Source organism: Mus musculus, chromosome 12 (assembly GCF_000001635.26).
Source record: "Mus musculus strain C57BL/6J chromosome 12, GRCm38.p6 C57BL/6J".
In the NCBI taxonomy this organism is placed as follows: Eukaryota; Metazoa; Chordata; class Mammalia; order Rodentia; family Muridae; genus Mus; species Mus musculus.
In genome coordinates this window covers 73,223,541-73,249,365 of record NC_000078.6, presented here as the reverse complement: position 1 = coordinate 73,249,365, position 25,825 = coordinate 73,223,541, and the positions used below count along the sequence as shown (strand labels likewise).

At 39.1% G+C, this 25,825-nt stretch overlaps 1 protein-coding gene and 1 pseudogene across 3 annotated transcripts in view; one reads left to right on the top strand and one right to left on the bottom strand.

Moving 5' to 3' along the window:
* Positions 1-25,825, bottom strand: part of Mnat1 (menage a trois 1) — a 161,804-nt gene that overhangs the window by 24,623 nt on the left and 111,356 nt on the right. The window lies entirely within an intron of this gene.
* Gm20206 (predicted gene, 20206) lies at positions 12,364-12,791 on the top strand (annotated as a pseudogene).

Below are 25,825 nucleotides of genomic sequence, written 5' to 3'. Positions count from 1 at the left end.
GTGTGGCCATCTGCAGAGCAGATTATCATCAATAAAGCACTGAAGGTGAGCCTGGGAGAGGGTGAGCCTGGGAGAGGGCATACTTCTATGAATGTATGGCCTACTCTCTAAGAAACAGCATATGTGAAGTCACAAAACAAGACTGACTTCATAGAAGACATCTTTTTTTTTAATCACAATTAATGAAGCTAGAAATTAATAAAGGAAAACTCATGAATATGTGGATGCTTAAAAACATACTCTTGCCAGGCAGTAGTAGTGTGCACCTTTAATCCCAGCACTTGGTGGGCAGAGGCAGGTGGGTCTCTATGAGTTTGAGGCCAGTTTGTTCTACAGAGTGAGTTCTAGGACAGTCAGGGCTACACAAAGAAACCCTGTCTTGAAAAAAAGGACAAACAAAAAAAAAAAAAAAAAAAAAAGAAAAGCGATCAACAAAATTGACAAATTTTAAATTGAATTATAATGATCTTAAAATTTTTCTTCTCAGCATATAACAACAGAAATGAAACATCTGAAATAACTGTATGCATGAGCATACATACATTTACAGCAGTGTTTGTCAAAGTAGTCTACAGGCATAAACAGTTAAATGCCAATCGATAAAGTAATAGATCAATAAATTGTGTCATATTCATACAAAGAAATATTATTTGATCTACAAAAAATGGAGTTCTGGGCCTCAGAAATGATGCTACATGAAATGGGAAACACAAAGGGATCTACTCTATGATTATATCTACATAAAATACTCAGAACAAACAGGCAATCCAAGCTGGCTGCTCCTAGGGACTAGGAAGCAAAAAAAAAAAAACTGGAGAGAAGCCTTACCATGGTGATTATACAGCCCTGTGACTGTACTAAAATTCAATGAATTTATACATTTAAAACTTTGGATGGATCACACGGCCCCCAATGCAGGAGCTAGAGATATTACCCAAGGAGCTAAAGGGAACTGCAACCCTATAGGTGGAACAACAATATGAACTAACCAGTACCCCGGAGCTCTTGTCTCTAGCTGCATATGTATCAAAAGATGGCCTAGTCGGCCATCACTGCAAAGAGAGGCCCATTGGACTTGCCAACTTTAGATGCCCCAGTACAGGGCAACGCCAGGGCCAAAAAGGGGGAGTGGGTGGGTAGGGGATTGGGTGGGGTGGATATGGGGGACCTTTGGGATAGCATTGAAAATATAAACGAGGAAAATACCTAATAAAAAAAAATTAAAAAAAAAAAACTTTGTAAGATTTGACATGGACCACGTGCATTCACTGCCTATGGAGGCCAGGAAGCCCCTGGAACCAGAGTTCCAGATGGTTAGTAGCTGCCTTGTGTACTAGGAACTGAATTCAAATCATCTGAAAGAGTAGTGAGTGCTCTTAACTGCTGAGCCATCTTCATAAATGTGTAACTGTGATACATGAATGGCATCCTCAATATATTACTTTAAAAACACAGTGAAAATACGTGAGAGATTCAGAATCCTTTCATCACATTTCAGACTTTAAGGCTGAAAAATGATACATTTAAAAAATACTATTACAATGAAATAAAATGAAGTACTTGCTTAAGAAGCACATCATTATCTCAGGAAAAAGCACTGGATAGCAGGACAAAACACAGGCCAGGGTGAAGAAGAACTTAACTGTTGTAACTGGGTTAAGTCCAAGATGAAAAGCAAAATAATATAAAAGTAAAGACATCATTAACTTAATTCCTGGATCACGTATCAACTAAGCTCACAAATCAAAGAGTAATCAGAGGGAGGTTAATTTAATAAATAAATAAATAAATAAATAAATAAATAAATAAATAAGAGAAGTAAAGACACAGAGAAATTCGAAGGGCAGTGTAGCTGTCTCAGCACTGACAAAATCTCTAAATATAGCCAATGGTCACTCAGCTTCTTGCCCCTGGACCTGATGCAAAGCAGGACATCCCAGCTGCTGGGGGTGCAGAAGGTTCACCATAAGATGTACAAGAGTCAGACAGCAAGGAAGGGTCTAGGGACAAGGGACAGAGTATATACGCTTCAAAGGGCATGTTCCCAGGAACACACTTCTTCCAGCTAGGCACCAGCTCCTAACATTTCCACCTCCTCCCAAAACAGTGCCACTGCTGGGGCCTAAGTATGCAACAAAATGGGAGATTGTGGGAGTCAATTCCTACTGAAGCCATAACAGTTTAATGTGACCCAGGGTGGCAGCAGAGACGTTGCCATGTAGGACAAAAGAAACAACTGTAATTCTGAGAACCCAAAAAGGGAGAGCGCTTTGAAGGAGGATTGTCCTAAGAAGAATACGGGGGTGGGGGGGGGGGTGGGGTGTTCATTTGAAGTGTCATGTTATCTCGAAAGACGGCAGGAATCTTGTGTGCTTTAAAGACTGTCACTTTATGCCTGAAATTAGACTTTGAATTTTACTTGTGAGTTGAAGTGTAATAAAATTTTATTCCTATTTTATATAAAAAGCAACTGATTCATAAAACAAAACCCATGAGTTAAAATTAAAACCTACATTAGATACACAATTTTAATGCATACCATAGTAATTTACAAAAAATGGCTATATAAAGTCCTACCAATATTGCTCAATAACGATGCATTGACTAGTGATCGAAGAGAAAATGAGAGAGAGGAGGGAAATGAGATTTTAAAAAAATCCTAGATACATGCAAACAGTAATAGAAAACTACTTTGCCATATTACTAATAATCAACTCATAAACTATCAGCCAGTAATAGGAATAGAGTGGGACCATAACATCCTTACAGTCCTCTAAGATTTAATATGCTTTTATTACTTAAAATTCGGCCTAGAAACGAAAACGACTGTGGTATCTGCATGTCTGATCTTCTGTAAGAAGTAAATTCATTTTGGATAACAAATCACTTATGACTTTTTATGACAGCTCTAAAGAATAAAACTTCCCATCTTCAAGTGTACTATTAAACTACAAAGAAATAAGAAGGGCAGCTTCAAAGATACTTTAGCCCAGGCTGACCCTCTCTATGAGAGAAGGAAAGACACTTTTTCTCTTGCAGCTTAAGTTACTACCTGAGGAACATGCTTAAAGTAAAATTTCTCACAAACATCCATGGTCAGTAAGTCTATCTGTCGGCTTCAGTTTTGTCACATGCACCCCAAATGCCCTGCCTGCCACTGGTCACTCTCACCCAGGGTAACGTCACACTGTTCTCCTGGCTCAACACCATCAGTCAGCTCCCTGTCACCTGGGAGTAAGATGAAGTAAACCCTCCCACAGGACACAGAAATCCCTTACACCCAAACCTGGTTTTCCAGCCTTTCTCGAAATGTTCCTCTTCTCTTATCCTTTGAATATTTCATGTTCCAGCGGTAACAAATGCTGCATTTCCTGGAATGTGGCCGACTATTAGGCCAGGCTCCTGAGCTACTGCAGGCCTTTCTTCCCTCGCACCTGGCAATGTCTACATCGTTTAGAGCACTTCTGGGCACCACCTCTTGTAAAAGTTCCCAGATCTGGGCTCCACTCTCCAAGACAAATAGAACATGCTGTTTCTGTACTGAAGCCCACTTTGTACAGAGCATGGTGTCTGCATCTGTTACATGTTAAAGTCTATAAAATAAGCTCTTGGTTTAAAAACCCTTGTCTGCTTGCATCACTGATTTCCACTCTTCCTCAACATATCTAAGGCTTGCTGCAACTAAGAAACAGGAGCAAAGGGAGAAAATGACAGAGAAAGCCCCAAAGGACCACAAGAGAAACGGACATTTTAAGACTGAACAGTGATATTGTTTCCTAGGAAGGAAACACAGGAAGGGATTTCATACTAAGCGACAGAAAGTAAGCCTGCCTACTTCTTATACAAATATTTATCATTTAGCGTTATGCTCTACTTTTAAAAATTCTATCAATTTTACAAACAAACAAGAAAGCATACCTTTCTGATAAATAAAACCCTTTTAAATGTATATATATGTTTTGCCTGCATATATTATACCTGTGCACCATGTGCATGCCTGGTGCCTGTGGAGATCAGAAGGAGGGTGTCAGATCTCCTGAACTGCAGTCATTGATGGTTGTGAGCTACCATGTGAGGGCTGGTTATTGAATCCAAGTCCTCTGGAGGAACAGCAGGTGTTCTTAACCACTCTTAGCCATTTTTTCAGACTCCAAAAACCCTTTTTACAAATCAATTTCAAGTAGACCCTATTATAATTAGGGGCCAGATACATTTTTTCTAAGCAAGCCCCCTTTCCTCCCCTCCCTTTGTCTCTCCGTGATCACAGTTGCACATGTGGAAGCTGGAGGTCAGTGACGTCAACCTTGGGTGCTTTAGGAGCCACTCACTACTTTAGAGAGCATGGTTTCTCACTGCCCCTCCCAACAGGCAAGGCTGGATAGCTGGTAAATCCCAGCACCGGGATTACAAGTGTGCCACAGTGCCAGCCTTTTCACAGTGGGGAGCAGAGTTGTGGGACAATCACTTTACCAACTAAACCACCACCACAGCCCTAGGCAATCTATTTTAAAGTATATTGAAGTTTAAAATGTGTAATAAATGACCGGGCGTGGTGGCGCACACCTTTAATCCCAGCACTCGGGAGGCAGAGGCAGGTGGATTTCTGAGTTCGAGGCCAGCCTGGTCTACAGAGTGAGTTCCAGGACAGCCAGGGCTACACAGAGAAACCCTGTCTCAAAAAAACAGAAAAAAAGTGTAATAAATAGTGGTTGTTGTTAAAAATCACTACCAAAAATCATTCTGGCATCAACCTTCCAGCTATATTGGGTCATCTATATTCCTTTAATGACTCTGGGAAATGTATCTCCATCACCATAAAGAGAATACACATCATAATTATTTAGCTTAGTCTCCTCATTAAAGAGACAGAGATGGGAAATGCCTACTAGGTTTTAGGATGAGTAAATTTTGCGGGGTTTTGGTTTGTTGTCTGGAGATGAGACCTTTATTTGCAGCCAAAGCTCACTGCAAACCTGACTGAGAGGTTTCCCCTTGATAGAACACAAGCGAAACAAGTTTCAAATCAAGATCTGAAACAAACTGTAAAACTGTATAAAAGTTGTTTTCTTATAAATATTTAACTACCATTTTAATTCATAAAGTTGGGTGAATTTTTACTAATTTAATACAAATTTACTACACACAAAAACAAAAGCAAAACAGCCAACTTAACAAAATCTACCTGAATCAAAAATCCTTAGCATATGAAGTTAGCTATGATAGGTTTTATTGCTGTGAGAGTTATCACTGTAAGTCTCAGGCACTGGGGAAGCCAACCAACACTGTGACAGCAGTGTAACGGCTCTGCCCAAGGGATGGAATATAGATAAGACTAAGGCAGCCCCACCACTTGTGCCCACCACTCTGTGTGTGTGTGTGTGTGTGTGTGTGTGTGTGTGTGTGTGTGTGTGTTTGTGTGTTTGGAATAACAGGGACCTGTATTAGTTAGTTTTACACTGCTGTGACAAGACACTATGAGGAAGACGATTTGTACTAGAAAGGGTTTGTTTGGGCCTAAAGTCATCACTAATCCCAGCACTTGGGGGACAGAGGCAGGAGGATTTCTGTAAATTTGGGATTAGAATGAACAACATAGCAATTCCCAGGCCAAATAGAGCTACTTTAAGAAATTTTGTCTTTAAAAACAAAGGACAGGACTTTAATGAAATGTGAGTAAAAGTCTGTTGTTGTGATTTGGTGTTTTGGTTTTTTTTTTTAAGTAATGAGAATCTTAATGTTAGTGGCAAGGGAGAGAAAGTGGGGAGGGTGAAGTAAGCATAGTGCCTGCCTGCTTTTGGAAAGGAAAAAAAATTTTTTTTCCAGCTAAAGGTATTTGTCTTTTAAAAAGCAGTCAAGCGAAAAACAGAAGTGAAAGATTCATTTGAAATTATTAAATGAAGAGCAGTCTCTTTGCTGTGAAAACTTAATATGCTCTATTTAATAAACAGTGTGATGGGGCTGGATAATCTAAAAGATAAAGGCTTACTCAGCATGGTGGCACAATGCCTTAGATTCCCAAACTTGGGGGCAGAAGCTGGTGGATCAATATGAGTTTCAGGCCAGCCTGGTCTACAGAGTAAGGTCCAGGTCAGCCAGGGCTAGATAGTGAGACCCTGTCTCAACAACAGAAACAGTAGTGACCAAACGCCAATCTCCTGATCATCCAAAAGGAACCACCACCTAAAGGCAGCCACTGGGATCTAAGAGCCCCTTTCCTAAATGAAGCTATGATTTAAACACTAAGATAAGCTTACAAAAGTGGAAAGACACCAAATGACTGCAATGGATTATTTCAGACATAAATATGGCCAGGACTGGCTCTAGTCAACAAGTCCAGATCACAGCAATCGCCATAAATTAATGAAAACAGAAGCGGAAGGATAGAACACCACAGAGGTCTTCTCACACAAAAAAATATTTTGTGTCATTGCCTATTTTATTAAAATGGCACATTTATTTTAGGTCAACAACAAGCATAAACAGTGATAACTTATTCAAGGCGGTTCCCCCGTCACAATGTGACAATGAGTACAATTGATGCATCTACTCCACTCATCAATAACTTAACCACTTGAGCCAGAGACTAACTATTTGATCTTCTAAAAGCAGTGAATCATAAAGCAAGATGAAGAAAACAGTCTTGAAGACAGGAAAACTCAAGGCATTTGTACAAAGCAAAAATAAACATGTATGCTGGGGATGGGGGAAGTTTGTAGTTGAATATGAAACCAATGGAAAAGAGAACCGGACAGTGTGAAATTGGGAACAATAAAATTGGTAAGAACTACAAATATTCCAGAAACAGCAAAGTGTTAAACACAAGCCAATGTTCTAGTAACACCCAAGTTCTGTGACAACCGAATATAAAGTGTGAACAGCCTGCTGGGTTCCTCAGCATAAATAATGGGTTCTCGGTTACACGGCAAGACTGACATTGGGTTTGTTACAACTCCACAATCATAACACTTAATACTCATCTAAGATCAACTTTTTAAAAAGCACACACGCGCACGCACCCACACATGCACACACATGCACACACATGCACATTATGATGGATCAAATCCTTGAGTTGCACCCAGTGCTGAGAGTGAGCTTTGGGGGCACGTGTCTCCCAGTCTGCCTATTTTGGTCCAGCCTAGCAGCTGTGGCAAATGTTGGCGGTGCATCAGCAGGACGCAGCAGCTGCATGTGTTCTCTGGCAGCAGACTAAATGCAACGCTTGTCCTGACTGACTGAGAAGGCAGGCCCCAGCAGCTGCACCAGTCATTCAGATGTTTATTGTACTAGCTCACAAAGACGGTGTCTGGTGGTACATTCTAGAGACCGCACAGCTAAGGGAAGCCTCGTCTCTCTGGAAAGGGCATCTGAGAGCCATGCTGACAGTCAAGACAAAGCTTGGCGTCTTCCTTGCCACACCGTTTCCTGAAGCCAGCTACTGAGTCCTGAGGCAGAGGACTTTAAATCTCTAAAGACATCCTCTCAGGCCTGTGTTTAGTGCTTAGACTTCTCTTTCTTGAGCTTTAAAAATTTTTTTTCTTTTTTAAAAAAATCTTGGCCTTTCAAGCATGTCTTCCATATATACCATTCTAAAACATAAAGCTGACTACCCAACATGTCAGCTTTAAGCTCCCCACTCATACAGTGTAATTTTTCAGAGTCTAGTTATAGAAGTAGCAATGGAATTTCTATTTTGATCTAGGACACAGAAAAAAAAGGGAGCAGACAGTATTATTTCATCCAAGAGACTGTGATAGAAAACAAGATTCTTTGTGATCTGATCCTAACTAGTCTGTGATATTCTCTGCTAAGAACCCTGTGCTCTTGTTAGACTAAACTACTTACACTTCTCTCAAAGGCATCACACTCTTTCAAAACTGTTTCCCCCTAACTTCTGAGGTTCTGCACAGCCTTTCTCTGATGAATGGCCCTGTATGCTATTAGCACGCATTCAACCTTAAATGCAGAGCTCCAGTGTCCATTACTATGGTGTCTTGCTTGAGCCACTCCAGCATTATGCTATTCTATATACGTGACACACTCACTCTAGTCTATCAACAGCTGAGATGGGGGAGCCATAGCTGATAAGTCATAATCCTTGCCTACAGCATGTATTTCATGAGGAAGAAGATCTTGGTACTGGGCACTATCCACTATACTTATTAATTTCTCCACAGTTTAAAAAGTTAATTTCCAATCCTCTGTGCCTCAGGAGATTGGAGCGCGTCAACAAAGTGGCTCAGAGAGTGACAGTATTTGCCAGAAAACCTGACAACCTGAGTTATAGCCATAGAACCCACATGATAGACTGGAGGTTCTCAAGGTCTGGGTCACTACCCTTTGGAGGTCGAATGACTCCTTTTTACAAGGATTGATCGCCTAAGACCACTAGAAAACAGAGATATTTACATTACAATTCATAACAGTAGCAAAATTATATGAAGTAGCAACAAGAATAATTTTATGGTGGGGTCAGAGCACGTGACTAAGGGTTCAAGTTGACATGCTTTGCAGCATGCAGCGCACCCTAATATCTAGAAGAGAGATGGTGGAGAGGTGAGGTGACACGCTATGGTAAGTCTGGAGTGCAATGGAATAAAGAAACAAAGCTGGTGACAGACGTGTACTGAGGAAAGCTGACAACCTGTTGGAAACAGTCTAGAAAAAATTAATAATAATAATAATAATAATAATAATAATAAAGAATTGTTCAAAACCATCTTCAAGGAGGGCAACTTCCTAAGCAACTTTCAAAGAACTGATTGGCCTTAGTCTTTATTTCATAGCCAAAAGTAACACCACTTTAATGATCTCTACTTTTTGACCTGGAAAAGTAACTATAGAAATCAGTTTTGATTTAGCAAAACACACTGTATTTTTCTAACCTCTACATGCAAAACTTTGAAGTTTGAAGAAACAAAATGTAGACCTTTTGACATTAGAAGGTCAGGTGTTTGCTTGTTTGGGGTTGAATGTGGGTATTTCCCATCAAAATACTTAGTTGTTTGATTTTTTTTTCAAGTTTCAGATTTTTTGAAATTTCACATTTATTTCAAGATTTAATTATAAATTGACAGAAAAATATGAAATGCTTCCTTATTATTTTCACATTTTAACTTGGAAACATCTGGTGCAATGATTCATACATTTGTTTAGTCCCAGCTTCTTGGCAGAATTGTTGAATCCATGAGATAGAGACCAACCAGGGCAACAATATAATCAGATCTTATCTCAAAAAGGCAAATAAACACAAACAAACAAACAAAAGCATCCAACATTCTAAATTTCTCAGATTTAATATATATTTGAATATTCATTATTACCATTTAAGATAGGCTTAAAGCTACACATGAAAAGGCACAGCTTCCCAGAGCAGGGAAAAGTTTAGAACTCTATCCCACAGCTTGGCTCAGATGCATTAAAAATTACTAGGAACAGAAGGTTAAACACAGGACTCTAAGGAGTTCAGTGAGGAAAGGAATCCTTTCAGGAAATGGTACTGACAGTGGGGCATTTGTGGTGGTTTAAATAGGTTTGGCCCCATAGACTTCTGTTTGAATGCTTAGCCCATAAATAGTGGCACTATTAGGAGGTGTGGCCTTATTAGAGGAAGTGCATCACTGTGGTGGGGGGGCTTTGAGGTCTCATATGTATGCTCACGTCTGGCCAGTGTGGTCAGCCTCTTGGTGCCTTTGGATCAATATGTAGAACTCTTGGTTCCTCTAGCACCATGTCTGCCTGCACACTGTCAAACTTCCTCCAGTGATAATGGATTGAACCTCTAAAACTGTAAGCCAGCCTTTGTAAGAGTTACCTTGGTCATGGTGTCTCTTCACAGCAACAAAACCCAAACCAAGAAAACATTTGTATGTACAAATGACCATCATGAATGTTCAGTTCACAATATACACAAGAAATAAATGAACACGACCTTCTCAAGATACTCGGATTAAGAATTAAAACTCTGGGCTAATATCCACTTATCAGTGAGTGCATATCAAGTGACTTCTTTTGTGATTGGGTTACCTCACTCAGGATGATATCCTCCAAATACATCCATTTGCCCAAGAATTTCATAAATTCATTGTTTTTAATAGCTGAGTAGTACTTCATTGTATAAATATACCACATTTTCTGTATCCATACCTAGAATACCCAAGATACAACTTCCAAAACACAAGAAAATCAAGAAGGAAGACCAACACGTGGATACTTCATTCCTCCCTAGAATACGGAATAAAATATCCATGGAAGGAGTTGCAGAGACAAAGTTTGGAGCTAAGACGAAAGGATGGACCATCCAGGAACTGCCCCACCGGGGGGTACATCTCATAATCAGCCACCAAACGCAGACACTATTGCATACACCAGCAAGGTTTTGCTGAAGGGACCCTGATATAGCTGTCTCCTGTGAGGCTTTGCCAGTCCCTGGCAAATACAGAAGTGGATGCTCACAGACATCTATAGGATAGAACACAGGGCACCCAATATAGGAGCTAGAGAAGAGCTGAAGGGGTCTGCAACCCTATAGGTGGAACACAATGTGAACTAACCAGTACCCCCAGAGCTCGTGTCTCTAGCTGCATATGTAGCAGAAGATGGCCTATTTGGCCATCACTGGGAAGAGAAGCCCCTTGGTCTAGCAAACTTTATATGCCCCAGTACAGGGGAATGCCAGGGCCAAGAAGTGGGAGTGAGTGGGTAAGGGAGCAGGGCGGGGGAGGGTATAGGGAACTTTTGGGATAACATTTGAAATGTAAATGAAGAAAATATGTAATAAAAAATGTGGGAAAAATATTAAAACTCTAAAACTTCTAGAGAAAAACATAAGAAATCATATTCTAGCTAATACAACCCACAGAGAAAACTTATTAAACCATATTTCAACGAAACTTCCAATATATTAAAGACAAGAGGATGGGGGCTGGGAAGATAGGTCAGTTAGTAAAGTCCCTGCTGAGTAAGCACAATGACCTCTCTGCTCCTCTGGCATAAGCTGTACACACACACACAGAGCACACTTTTGTAGCATATTTATCTACTAGCAGAGCTTGTATGCAAACTAAAATAACTCCCACATCATACACATATCATTTCACTAGTTATCATTTGAATAGGAACTAATTTGTGTATCAGCTCTGTGATCTACAAACAGGTGTAAGACAAGACAGACAGAATTCGATCTACCTTCTGCTTCAGTGTAAGTGGTGGTTGTTAACTTTTTAACTCAGTCACCCTTCTTTCCTGTACCCAATATACCTAGTAATGGAAAGCATCGATGGGCACACTTCTGAGACCTCCATTCAGATTATTGATTTCTCTGTATGGTCTTTGTTTGTTTGTATGTATGTATGTATGTATGTATGTATGTATGTATGTATGTGTCTGTCTGTCTGTCTGTCTGTCTATCTATCTATCTATCTATCTATCTATCTATCTATCTCTGTATCTATCTATCTCTATCAATCAATATCTATCTTTATATCTATCTATCTATCTATCTTTTGATTTTCAAGAGAACGTTTCTTTGTATAGCCTTGGCTGTCCTGGAACTCACTCTGTAGACTGAGCTACAAATTCAGAGATCCACCTGCCTCTGCCTCCCAAGTGCTGGGATTAAAGGCATCACTGCCTGGCCTTAGTATCTTTTTAAAACATTTGTTTATATTTTTTATGCATATGTATGAGTAACAGCATGTATGTATGTGCACCATGTGTATACATATGAAGCCAGAAAGGGCACTGGAGTTACAAGTGGGGTATGTGCCATCATCTGAATCCTGGGACCAGAATCTAGGTCTTCTGCAAAAGCATCAAGTGCGCTTAAATCTAAAGCCACTGCTCCGGGTAATGGAAAGGAGGAGGAGGAGGAGGAGGAGGGGGGGGGAGGAAGGAGGAAGAGGAGGAGGAGGAGGAAGGAGGAGGAGGAAGGAGGGGAGGAGGAGGAAGGAGGAGGAGGAGGAGGAAGAAGGAGGAGGAGGAAGGAGGAGGAGGAAGGAGGAGGAGGAAGGAGGGGAGGAAGGAGGAGGAGGAAGGAAGAGGAAGAAGGAGGAGGAGGAAGGAGGAGGAGGAAGGAGAGGAAGGAGAAGAAGAAGAAGAAGAAGAAGAAGAAGAAGAAGAAGAAGAAGAAGAAGAAGAAGAAGAAGAAGAAGAAGAAGAAGAAGAAGAAGAATCATGCTTACAGGAAGTTGGTGAAAAGAACAGAAAATCACCATATTAAATGAAACAAGCCTGATTCAAGAGACAAATGTCGTATTGTTTTCTTTCATATGCAGTCTAGATTTGAAAGGGGACAGGAGAGGGCAATGGGAAGCTGCACAGGATCAAAGTATACTGCTTATGTTATAAAAGTAACATGAGGTTTTTTGATTTTTGGCGTTCAGTAGTCGCGGTTGGTGGGCAAAAACTGAGCCAAGATGTGGCGGAGTCTGCTGGCCCTTCGTCAAATTGCCCAGAGGACCATCAGCACCACTTCACGAAGGCATTGTGAAAACAAAGGTCCAGAGAAACAAAAGCTGTTTCAGGAGGACAATGGAATGCCAGTGCATCTGATGCCCTCCTCTACAGAGCCACAGTGGCTCTGACAGTTGGTGGCACAGCCTATGCCATCTATCTGTTAGCTATGGCTGCATTTCCCAAGAAGCAGAACTGACACCATCATCCCAGTCTTCACATGGTTCAGTTTCACCAATGCTCGATGGACCAGGAACTGATGAGCAACTGAGCTCTTCTTTGGGGATCAACATTTACTGATGTGTGTTAACTGCCGCCAATAAAGCAGTCCTTAACCAAAAAACAAAAGTAACATAGTAACATAAAGGATCTACTTATACAATCACTGCATGCTAATAAAACCCATTGAAGGATATTTCAGTTTTCTCAAATTTCAAAACAATCTCTATTAACTTTGCTTATTACAAGTATAAATGGAAAGGAAATTATATCATACCTTAACCTCTACCACAGCTTGCTGCATTCAAACAAAAATACAAACCAACCCAGCACAACTTTTTAATATCAACACACAGCTAGTGCTATGAGTCAGGACGTAAACTCTAGCTGTCATGGATATGTGGCACGGCAACAATGTATATGGTCAATACCATTAATGCAAATACATAAAATAATACATTATCATTACAAAGTTTGATTATCATTACAAAGATTAAAATAATTGTTTTAAGTTTACAAAATTTATTTACATAACAAATTTTCATCATTAAAACCAAAACTAAAGCTACTAAAAACTATCACAAAATGTAGTGGGGCACACTTTTAATCCCAGCACACAGGAGGCAGAGGCAGTTAGATCTCTGTGAATTGGAAGCCAGCCTGGTCTACAGAGTGAGCTCCATTCACTATGCAGGCCCTGTCTCAAAAACAAACAAACAAACAAACAAACAACAAAATCTACTGGAACAAGTTAAGAAAAACACTTGGTTTCTCAAACAATTTATTTTATTTTTCAGATTTCTTACTTTTACAGTAAGTAATTATATTCATTAGTATGTAAATGCCAGATATAAAGAATCAGGCTTCATCTAGGCCTTATAAATCTATGTTTCAATGTAGGAAGTTCTAACTGATTGTGTGAACAGTCTACACACAACCCTATCCGGAGTCTATTTATAAAGGTAGCCAACAAGCAGCACTCATCAATAGCAGAGCTCAGGTCCCCAGCCCCAGTGTGGCTGCTTGCGGCACCGGCATGGTGGCCTGCTGCCTGCTGCAATCCCACTGCTCAGTAGTAGAGATGGGCAACCCCAAGAGCTAATCCTGCTAGGCTAGCCACAGCCATGGGGTCAAAGCAGACATCTACCCTCAATAAATAAGGTAAAGAACATTCTGGCAAGACTTCCAATGTCAATCTTGGACACCCCCCACCATGCCTGTGTGTCCAAATATGTGAGCATGCACGCATACACATATACCACACACATATATGTGAGCAAAATATTTAAATTTTAAAAATAAAATATTAAAATCAATGAATAGAAGATGGATAAATGACTATTAGAAAACTCAACAAAAAAAACATAGAGTGCTTAAACAGTGCACTAGATAAGCACGTTTAATGATAGAGCAAAAAAGATGGTGAACAACTAACTGACATAGGCATTTTTATTTAAACAGATATTGCAGATGAAATAGGAAAACCTGAATCCAGGTCAGTACCATACATTTCCTCAAGAAAGGGGAACAGAGACAGAGAATTCTAGATGGCAATTTACCCAAACTGCACCAGAGGATTACAGTGATCCCTCATCTGCAACACCACCACCATTTACTGTCAGAAGCGCACCTTCTGGGACCCGGCACAAGTCTGCCTACGTCAGAAACCCCGAAGGTCAAGCCCACCAATCTGGCTTTCATGGTTGGAAGATATGTAAAAGGTAAGGACCCACTAATCTAGACTTCTTAAAAATTAAAATCAGGATCCCTCTGAGATTCTGATGAAATCCATGAACCTTCTTCTAGAAAAGCATACATCTGGACAAATGCACAGCTTTACACACAGGCATGGAGTAGAAGGTATCTGCTATGCTGCAGCCCCATGGCCAAGTAGACTCTATTGAGCTCTCAGACACCTCACCTATGACAACTATGCCAAAGAAATCGTCAAACTTAAAGTACCCCACACACACACCGCCAAAAAAAAGTAAGAGCAAGCTTTGAAGCACGCCCTCACCTATGACATACCACTATCTCTCCTAGCTGACAAAATCTATGGGGCTTAACTTCCTAAATTTGTGAACTTTACATTTTACAGGTTGGACTAGTAGCCTTTCCCACTGAGAATGTAATGTGATCATTACTGCCTTAGGAAATCAATCTTTCTGGCCTCAAGAGTAACCCTCTTAGAGTTTTGTTTTTTGTTTTTCCGAGACAGGGTTTCTCTGTATAGCCCTGGATGTCCTGGAAGTCACTCTGTAGACCAGGCTGGAACTCAGAAATCCGCCTGCCTCTGCCTCCTACGTGCTGGGATTAAATGTGTATGCCACCACTGCCTGGCGAGTTTTGGTTTTTTTAACTCACTGTTTTTCTCAGTGTGGCACATGACTCATATCCTAAATCATGCACTTGTAAGCAGATCCTTTATTTTTTTATTAGATATTTTCTTCATTTACATTTCAAATGCTATCTCCAAAGTCCCCTATACCCTCCTGTCTTAGTCAGGGTTTCTATTCCTGCACAAACATCATGACCAAGAAGCAAGTTGGGGAGCAAAGGGTTTATTCGGCTTACACTTCTATACTGCTGTTCATCACCAAGGAAGTCAGGACTGGAACTCAAGCAGGTCAGAAAGCAGGAGCCGATGCAGAGGCCATGGAGGAATGTTACTTACTGGCTTGCTTCCCCTGGCTTGCTCAGCCTGCTCTCTTATAGAACCCAAGTCTACCAGCCCAGAGATGGTCCCACCCACAAGGGGCCTTTCCCCCTTGATCACTAATTGAGAAAATGCCTTAGAGTTGGATCTCATGGAGGCATTTCCTCAACTGAAGCTCCTTTCTCTGTGATAACCCCAGCTGTGTCAAGTTGACACAAAACTAGCCAGTACACCTCCCCACCCCCGGCCCTGCTCCCCAACCCACCCACTCCCACTTCCTGGTTTTGGCATTCCCCTGTACTGGGGCATATGATCGTCACAATACCAAGGGCCTCTCCTCCCACTGACGGCCGACTAGGCCATCCTCATGCCGATCCTTTATTTTCTTACATTTTATACAAAGAACTAAGAGCAAATCATGTGGACCTAAAATTACAGCACCATAACAAAAAGAAATAGTCCAAAATCAAGATGTTGATTAGAGCATCTGTACTTGTCAAACTTTTATTTTCCACAACAATTTCATATTTCCATGTGAATATATATGCCTGTGTGAATACACACACATACATACACATACTCTAAGATAATGAATCGAACTACATTAAAATATTAATGTTAACCTAAGAAAAACATTCCATTTAAAAAAAAAACACTGTGTGCACACCTGCTAGTCTCCTATCAATTTAAGCAGGAAACCATTTCTCCTCTACATCATGAGCAATAGAAAAGTACTTATTAAAACATTAATCACAGTCCATTATATTCTGACTCACTGCCAAAAGTTCCCATTACATCACTGAAAATATCTATTAACCAAAACCTGCGTTTGACAAGTTACAGAAGTGTCATGTTTAGAACTCAGTAATGTAAAAGTCAGTTTAAAAAGAACAGTCACAAAATTGATTTTGCAGTGGCAGCAAAAATAATTAATTTTTTCCGACATTTATTACTACAGAGTTGATTTAGCTGGTGTTTCTAATGTAAAATTATTCAGAAATATTTTAAACTTTACCTATTATTACTAGACACATTTGCCATGAAAACATTAAATACCAATGACTAAAATGTGAAATTAAATCCCTTTAAACTGTGCTGAATATAGCAATCTAAATAAAACTATGTTCACTTGTGTAAATATGGGTCTTGTTTAGAGCCACATTTCACAGGAAATTGTCCCAAATGAAAACCATCCCTGTTTTCCATTCCCACTCTTTAGGATTTATGTTTTTACATTTAAAACTAGTTATGTAGAAATCCCCCACCCCCACCCCAAAAGCGGTACCTTCGAGTCAGAATAGTGACTATTTTGAGGATTTAGAACTTGGCAGAAATGCCTAGTTTGCATTTCTCTGGTTGCTTGTTTGGAAAGTGGTGACATTGGCTTCCCAGCCTAAGGCAGAACTGACCCCAAACCAGGAGGAAAGCATAAAATCCTTAATTAATTAATCACAGAGCAAAACCAAGGGGTTGGTGGGCAACTGTTACTCAGGACAGAAACCAGTTATAGCAAATGACTTCACATACTGGGGGCAAGGGGCTCAATATTGAAATCATAGATTATTTTTCCTCCTACCTACTTATATCTTAGTTTTTCAATAATGACTATACATTTCCTTCAATGGAAAAGAAAAAAAAACTGAATTTATTTCAATGTCTTATGATTACAAGAGAACTATAAAAGGCTTACTTGTCCTGAAACATAGTGCTCATTGCTTCTTTCAAATCCATACTTTCAAAACATCTATATCCAAAAATATGAGTGACAATTCCCCATAGCTCATACAAAATTAAGAATTTCTAGTGTTTCCATTTATGCTTTTACTAATGTTTCTTGCATTTCCTTTACTTAGAAAAGTCATGGTAGAAGGATTTACAGAAATTAAAAAATGAATTATATCTTAGTTAATAAGGAGACAGAAAAAGAAACAGACCAAGTTGAAAATCATAGACCATGATACACATAAATTCCCTGAGTATTTAGTCAAGAGCCTGTGTGTTTTATATTTGGATTAAAAGCATCACCAAAAGACACATATCTAATCACCTCCCACCAACTCAATCTCTAGGTTCCTTGTTTAGTTTTCTTTAGTCTCTTCAAATGGAAATGCATTTCTGCATTGCCTAATTTTAAAGAGATTCTTTATCCTTGAAAGTGTTTCTTAAAACACTATGAATATTTCAAGATACAGAAAAAATGGACAACTAAATCCCAGTTTGTGATTCTAATCTTTCAATTAGGAAATGACTCTATGAATGACTGTACACTCTGTGGTCAATTTAACCTAGTAACAGACAAAATTCAAAGACTCAGTCTATGATTATAACTTCTGCTTTCTTTCTCTTTATAAATATACAATGCATTAAACAACAGTATAATGAAGGGATGCCAATGGTCACTCTTCCCTCAATCTGAACTGATGGTAACCAAAATGTCAAAGAAACAAACACAAGTATTTGGTGGCCAAAAATACTTAAATAAATTAATCAGCTAACTAATAAAGACAAAGCCTAGAATAGGGAAATAAGTGGTGGTAAAGTGTTGTACAACCACAACGAGCTGAGCTGAAACTGCCAGCATTCATGTACATGATGGCACACACCCACCACTTGGGAGGCAGAGTCAAGAATATACACAGAGCAAGCTGGTTGAGCTCAATCAGTGAGTTCCAGGCTTGGTGAGAGACTCTGCCTCAAAAGATAAGGTGAAGAATCACTGAGAAAGACAGACTAACCTCTGGCCTCCACACAGAGACATGAGCATACAACACATATGCACACACAATTCCAAGTAATATAGATACTGTACCACCAAGAAATCGGAGAATGACTCCCCACTCCTGAAGCCTGGGAGGAGGAGGTGAGAATAATTTCACAGAAGAGAAAATCCTCAGCCTGCTGATCAAGGTTGACACCAAATGTAATGATGTCCTATTGACAATATATACCCCCCCCCCCCCCGCTTTTTGGTTTTCCTTGAGACAGGGTCTGAATATGTAGCTCTGGCTGTCCTGGAACTCACAGAGATCTGTCTGCTTCTGCCTCCCAAAGGCTAGGATTAAAGATGTGTGCCTCAACACCCAGAAAATTCTGTGTGTGTGTGTGTGTGTGTGTGTGTGTATTTTTTTTCTTCATGTGAGAAAAATGCTAACTGATTTCTATGGTATGCCTCATGAACATGTATACTCTGACCTCATTATGAAGGGTAAAGCAGATAAATGCCTATAAATGGACACTCTGCAAAATACAGGCATGCTATACTCCAGATAGTCAGGGTCATCAGGCATATGTAACTCTAAAGCATTGTCAAAGCCAAGAAGATCCCAGGAGAAAGGCTACTAAATGTATTGCAGGACCTTCGAAAAGAACCTGGAACAGAAAAAATATTAGGTAAAACTAAGGAAATCTAAAGGAAGTAGAAATTTTAGTTAACAATAACGGTAATTCTAACAAATATACTATACCAATGCTAGCTGTTAGTGGGAAGTGAGGTAGGCTATGTGTATGCTCTCAATATTAACTTTAAAACTCCAAAGCTGCTCTAATGTAATCACTCTGGGAAGGTGGGAAAAGACAGTCTCATGTTCTGGCCCAAGCTAGCATCTGACTCATTCTACACTAATTCCTTCTATTTCTACCTCCTGGGGTGTCAGGCATGAACCACCACACCTATAAAAGGCCTGTGTTTATTGTTTAATTCTAGCAGATTTTTTGTAGTAGTTTGCATAACTATATGAAGAAGCTGAACAAATAAAACCTACCCTCCCCCAATAAGAGGACTGCTGTCATATTCACACTTACTATAAAACCAAAGTATTCAGTACACCATAATTCCAGTGCTGTCAGCAAATAAAGCACGGCATCAAAGACACACATGTACGTGTGTGTGTGTGTGTGTGTGTGTAGTCAGCTCACTTCTCATTACGGCACAGATGTGCTTCAGTTCCACCATATAAATCTCCTCAATCTCCTTATGCCACTGAGAGGAGCCAGAGCTAACTCTCACCAATAAAAAACGAACTGCAAAAGAACCACAGACCTAATGATATTACACCCAAGACAACAATAAAGTGTCTAAAAGAAAACCCATGAGAAATTATTTTGACTTTGATTCAGGTAAAAATTTCATAGCTAGAACACCTAAAGCATAAGTCATAAAAGGAAAAAAAACTGCGGAAAATGGACTAGACAAAAAAGAAAATTCATACTACTTTAAGAACACTTAGGAATTGAAAGGATAAGCCACAGACTGAGAAGGTATGCTTGCCAATCATATCAGGCATATTAAATGTAGAATAGACAAAAAAAAAACCCACCCAACAAAAAAAATGAACAAAAAATCTGAGCAAACACTTCATCAGAGAGAAAACAAAAACGAAAGCAAGAAAAGCAGCAGAGCAAATGAAGAGATCCACTCAGCCTACATGTCAGTGCCACCAGTCACTAGGAAAACAAACCTATAAACACGGTACCATCACACACCTATGAAAATAGCTAAAATTTTAAAAAGACTGACTGCAACAAGTGCCAATGAGTGAGGTCACTGGACCTGGAAGACTACAAAGGGGAGAATGAACATAAAACGATGTAACCCCTTTGGAAAACGGCTGTGAGTTTCTTAAGAACTTAAATAAATAGCTATAAATGACAAAATTCTTTTACTCTTAGATATTCACTCCAAAGTAAAGAAAGCAAATATGCATATTCTGATAGAAATATTCCTATAAGACTTATTCAAAAGACCAGAGAAATTTGGAAACAACTCAAATCCTCATCACCAGGTAAGGGGACAAGCTGTGGTCCATACAAACATGGGAAGCTACTTTGCAATACAAACTAATGAATCACTGATGACTGTCTAAGTACACTATACTGACTCATACAAGTGAGACTGAAAGAAAAGCATCTATTATTTACTTTATCTGCACAATGCTAGAGGTGTAAATGAATGTATAATTCAGAAAGCACAGTGCTGGGTCTTCCTGGTGGGAAACTGAGAGGTCAGAAGGAAAAAGCACAAGTCAGAGCAGGGAACTTTCCAAGTCTACAGGCCGCTTGTTATCTTGGCTATGCTCACAAAAGCTCACCGTCCCTAGCCTTTCATCATGCGGGTAAAGATAGGATATGATAGGTTATGTTACGCTATGTTCCGTTATGTTTTGTAAAGCTACTCAAAGCTGTTTCAAAGAAAATCAAATTCATTCTATCTTGAACTCACATGTAGGTTGACTGGATCTTTTCATTTATATAAGGAAACATTATGACATCCTTGTAACTTGATTTTTACTATAGATTGAACATGCTTTATCATCTTAGAAATTGATTCAATTATTTCTCACAATGCTAAAACAAAAAAGACAGCAAAACAATAAGGATCACAATGTGATAGACTCACTTGAAAGATTACGCAATAGTTAAATGAATCACAACAATTATACCAATTCTCAGTTTCCTTAAAAAAGTTATAGCCCAGTTATGCACACCTTCGCTAGGTGGTATAAATACATTAAAGCATACTGGCTTCAGTCTCATTTAAGCTTTCAGAAAATATGCTTAACTCGGAACCTTGTTCTCAGCTCACTATTAATAAGTAAGCCACACACACAAAGGGGTGAGGGGAGTCTGTGCAGGTATAGTTATAGGAATAACAAGAATCATGTAAGTAAACACCTCAGATAGATTCACCCAGGCGAATCTTCTCAAGCTAAAAATGTAGTTAATTACTAATAATGTGTGTTTTATATGCATGTCTATGCACATGTTTATGGATGCATTTAACTGTATGTGCGCATGTGGAGGTCAAAAGTCAACACTAGGGACCTTGTTCTACCATTCACCACCATATTTTTTTTCCAGGAAAGGTAAATCTCTATTTTAACATAACAGTGTGTACACTCTTACAAGAGGGCAACACACAGTATTTTGCTATAACAACACTGTTTTAGGTCACTGTGGTAATAAAATCATAACAGCTTTAAGCTTTGATTCAGATAATATTTAGATATGAGTTTATACTATAGATAGATAGATAGATAGATAGATAATAGACTGATAGGCTGACATACACCCATACATTTAACTCATCTAATTGCTTTACCAAGTTATTTATATGACTCTAAGTATTACTCTGCTTAACACTTAAAGTTATATAAAAAACAAAACCCATTTTGATTTATAAAAGAATGCTAGAATAAATGTTTAGCTACTGTAACTACAAAGTGAGCCTACTCCCTTAGCGTAGTTGTGATGTTTAATGCCTGCATATCTATTAAGGCATTACAGTATTTCTTGACACACAAAAGGAGCTTGTTAACTTGGATTCTGTATGGTTGAAGTATTTCTCAAATATGCCTTCTTTTTATTTTATTTGCTATTTAAGACAAATTTTAATTTAAATATATTTTGATCATATTCTTCCCCTCACCCAAGTTCTTCCAGGTCCTCTTCCCCTCCCTATCTACCCAACTTAAGATCTTTCTCAAAAAATGAACAAGAACGCAATACTACAAAATCCCCCAAAATGAAGAAAACAAATTAAAACATCCCCCCAAACCAAAACAACAAACAAAACCAACAAAACACACAACAACAACAAAAATCCATGCTGTACCAAATAAAAGGACACACAAAAAACTGTCCTGTGTTACTTTTTGAGAAAAGGTCTCTCAATGACCTGAAACTCACTGCTTGGCTAGACTGCCTGCCCAGTGACCACCACAGTCCAGGATGGCTGTCATTCCACAAAAATTGGGAACAAGAAGGGCAATCGTATACCCTGTTAAAGGAATATATATCAACATTTACTATAAGAACTTGATATCATTTCTAGATGCTATAAGCAAGTGTATGTACATGCAGAATTCTGGAATAAAGAAAACCATATAAAGTGAACAATTAATTGGATTGGTCCTTTTTAACTGATGCTCATGAACCTAAATATGAGTCTCTTATGATTATAGAGAAGATGGCAGTCATCTCTTGAGACATATTAAAAGCAATTTATAATTTACAATGTACCAAATTTTGATATCACAAAAGGAGTAAAAGATAGTAGTAAAAGCTAGACATTATTATTTGTATATTTGGAATTCTGGTTTCATACCACATCTTGACCCAGAAATGCAAAAAAAAAAAAAAAAAAAAAAAAAAAAAAAAAAAAGCCAGGTACAATAAAAAGGTCAAAATCTCTAAGATATACAGACATATCTGAAATCTGTACTTAGCCTACACAGGATACAATATTCATTTTCCCGTGTGACTATCAATCAGTTTGGCTGGAGCCAAAGGGTATTTTGGTTATACACATAACAAATAAGAACATAAGGAATAACAATCTGGGTGTGCCATTTAAACCCTTGTTAATTTAGCTGACAAATATGGTTTTTCACTCTTCACTTATTCATAAAATAACTTTAAAAAATAAAAGTGTTCATTAGACACATATGGTAGGGAGAGCTATTTTTCCCATTGGAATGGGCATCCCATGGAGTACTCTAAGGTCAGTTACAGTCCAATGACAGTGGAAAGTGAGAGGCTCCTTTGTTTGCTGGAGGCTATGCTGACCTGTGCTCACATGCAGCCCCCTGGACATAAAAACAACCATGCAGGAATTTTGTTCTGTGCTTCTTGTTTAAATCTGCACTTCTTAAATTGTTCATACCACAAGGAGCAATTTATTTTACATGAAAATCCACTGTAAGTGGGTGTGGTATGCATACATAGACACAGGCCTGCATGCACACAGCTACGGTGAGTTTCACCAAACAATACGTTTACTATCTTAGTGTCCTTCACTAGTTTACTTCCTAGTTCATTCCTCTTAATCATGGAGACAGGCTGGGCATGTGGCTCCAGCTGGCAGCGTGCTTGCCTAGCGTGCATAGTACTTTGAGCTTGATCCCCCAAACGTAAAATGATGCCATGACTCAAGTCTGTACTACCATCACCTGGAAAGTAGAAACAGGTGGATCAAGAGGTCCAAGGTCATCCAAGGCTACATGGAGACTTGGAAGCCTACAGGATTATAGAAGACCTTGTCTCAAAACAAAACAAAACAAAACAAACAAACAAAAACAGATATACAATGTGAAAGCATTTTAAAAACCTCAATAAATCATTTTAAAATATCTCAGTACTGTACAAGTTGAATCTTAGGATGATATTGGATAAAATATGTGTAACAAATAAAAAAACCACTTTCAGAGCCGGCCAGGCATGGTAGCGCACGCCTTTAATCCCAGCACTTGGGAGGCAGAGGCAGGCGGATTTCTGCGTTCCAGGACAGCCTGGTCTACAAAGTGAGTTCCAGGACAGCCAGGGCTATACAGAGAAACCCTGTCTTGAAAAACCAAAAAACAAAAACAAAAACAAAAACAAAACAAAACACTTTCAGAGTCAAAAAAAGGACAGAGTCACCAAGAGTCACCACCAAGCCTTAACATCTTTAACCAAGTGAACAAAGTGATAAAGCCTTCAACAACTAGGCCTTCCCTCCTAAGAAGAATGGCAGCTATACAGCAAAGTTATAGAGCTCCTGAAGTACAGAATAAAAGTTTGATGTGTTGCTGCAAGCCTGTGATATGAGCATACAGGAGGCAGAGGCAGGAGGATTCCCAGTTTGAGGTCAGCTTGGAATACATACTGAGGACCTGTTCAAAGTTGTGGTGTGAGGAGACAGAAGGAGGCAGGGACAAGGAGAGAAAAATTACATTCAGGGATCAGAAACTAGGAGTGGTAATAAGTTTTGAAATGTTATCTAAAATAGCATCAAGCAAATAGAAAGTAATACATACAGAAAAAGAATCTCCCACTCTGAAATATTTTAGAATACAAAGCAAGCCCTTGTAGTCATTATACAAATTTTACCATTTTATCAATGATTTTCCTTTCCCTTAAAGTGTTTCCAGAAGAAATGAGCATTTGAATCACCAGTCTAAATAGAGAAGATTCGCCCCTGCCCAATATCCAGCTCAAATGAGGGACAAACTAGGAAGAAAAACAGACAAGGCAAAAGAAGGACATGGTCTTTCTAGGTTGGGGCTAAGACAGTCGCATACTATCTTCAGTCGTCAGTATTGCAGATTGCCAAGTCCTGAGATACAGGATGGGACTCCCTGTATGCCCTCCACCTCCAGCCCACCTGCTCATCCTCAGGCTTTCAGCCTCACACCAAGACTCACAGCATCAGGGCCACTGTTCCCTGGTCTGAAGACTCCGAGTTCTATCACCAGCACTCTGGTTCCTCTGGCACACAACTCATGGTGTCCATCATCAGATGAGCCAATTCCCAGAGCAGACTCCATCTTAAATACCACTGTACTCTATTGGGTTTTTGTCACTTAGAGAATTCTGGCTAAACTGACCACTAGCACATTTGAGAATGTATTGTTATTGTTATTTTAGGCCAGAATATTAAGAGGCATTTTCTTCTGTTTTGTTCCCTGGTATTTTCTCGGCACCCAAAAGTGTAACTGTCCCACAGTAAATACACCATAAAGACCTGCTGAGTGATAGGCACATGAGAAACAAAACAACGATATTACTAAAAATTCAGTTTCTTAAAACCCTGAAAAGACTAAAAAGTTTCATTTTTCAATGGAGACAACCTTATATACGGTCTATAGGGTCTAACAAATTGTAGAGTGATTTGGGAAGAATAAATAGCCAAATTCCAACAGTAAACTGACCTTGCTCTTTGGAGTCCTATTAAAAAAAATAAAGCCAACTGTATATCACTGTGACAATTTATTATATTTGGAGCTGCTTTTCTGAGATTAATTTTAGAATATATCTCATTACATATTTTAATTAGTATTATGATTTAATATTGTTAAAGTCTTAACTACAAAACTCTGACTCTGAGACAGACTGCATAATTACATTTCCTCAGTGACCTACAGTCTCGTGAGCATTTGCTCTAGACTAAACAGCTTCATTCAGCTGCCCTGGGTCTGACTGGTGATGAAAGACGCTTGTTTGACAACTGCTTCAAGCGGAAACATATTTTTCCATGATTGCATAAAAAGAGACTTAAAGCATACCAGACTACAGCCAGAGCAGCAGCTAGAGCACAAGGTTCACGCTCATTTCTAAGCTGACTTTTAATTCAAATACCAACAAAAACAGAAATGAGTGAGTGAAACAAGAGGGCGGGGGAGAGAGAACGAGAGAGAGAGAGAGAGAGAGAGAGAGAGCCCAAGCTAGCTTAGAAATACTTCAACAATTATAACCAAGTATAGTATAGATTATGTTAATACATATAAAAACTGTAATTTGTGATGTTTGTGTTTGCCTAGGGTTTTTTCTTTGCTTTTAAGATGCTAAGCTCTGTAAAACTACTATATTAACTTAAATGACTAGCATAAGAAGTAAACATAAAACACTGTTTGTCTGTTGTTAAGCAAGCAAGTCACATATTACTTTCAACAGGCAAAGCTCTTTACCAAAGTATACATATCATGCCATACTCTCCCTTGCAGAATTTCAAATATAATCAAT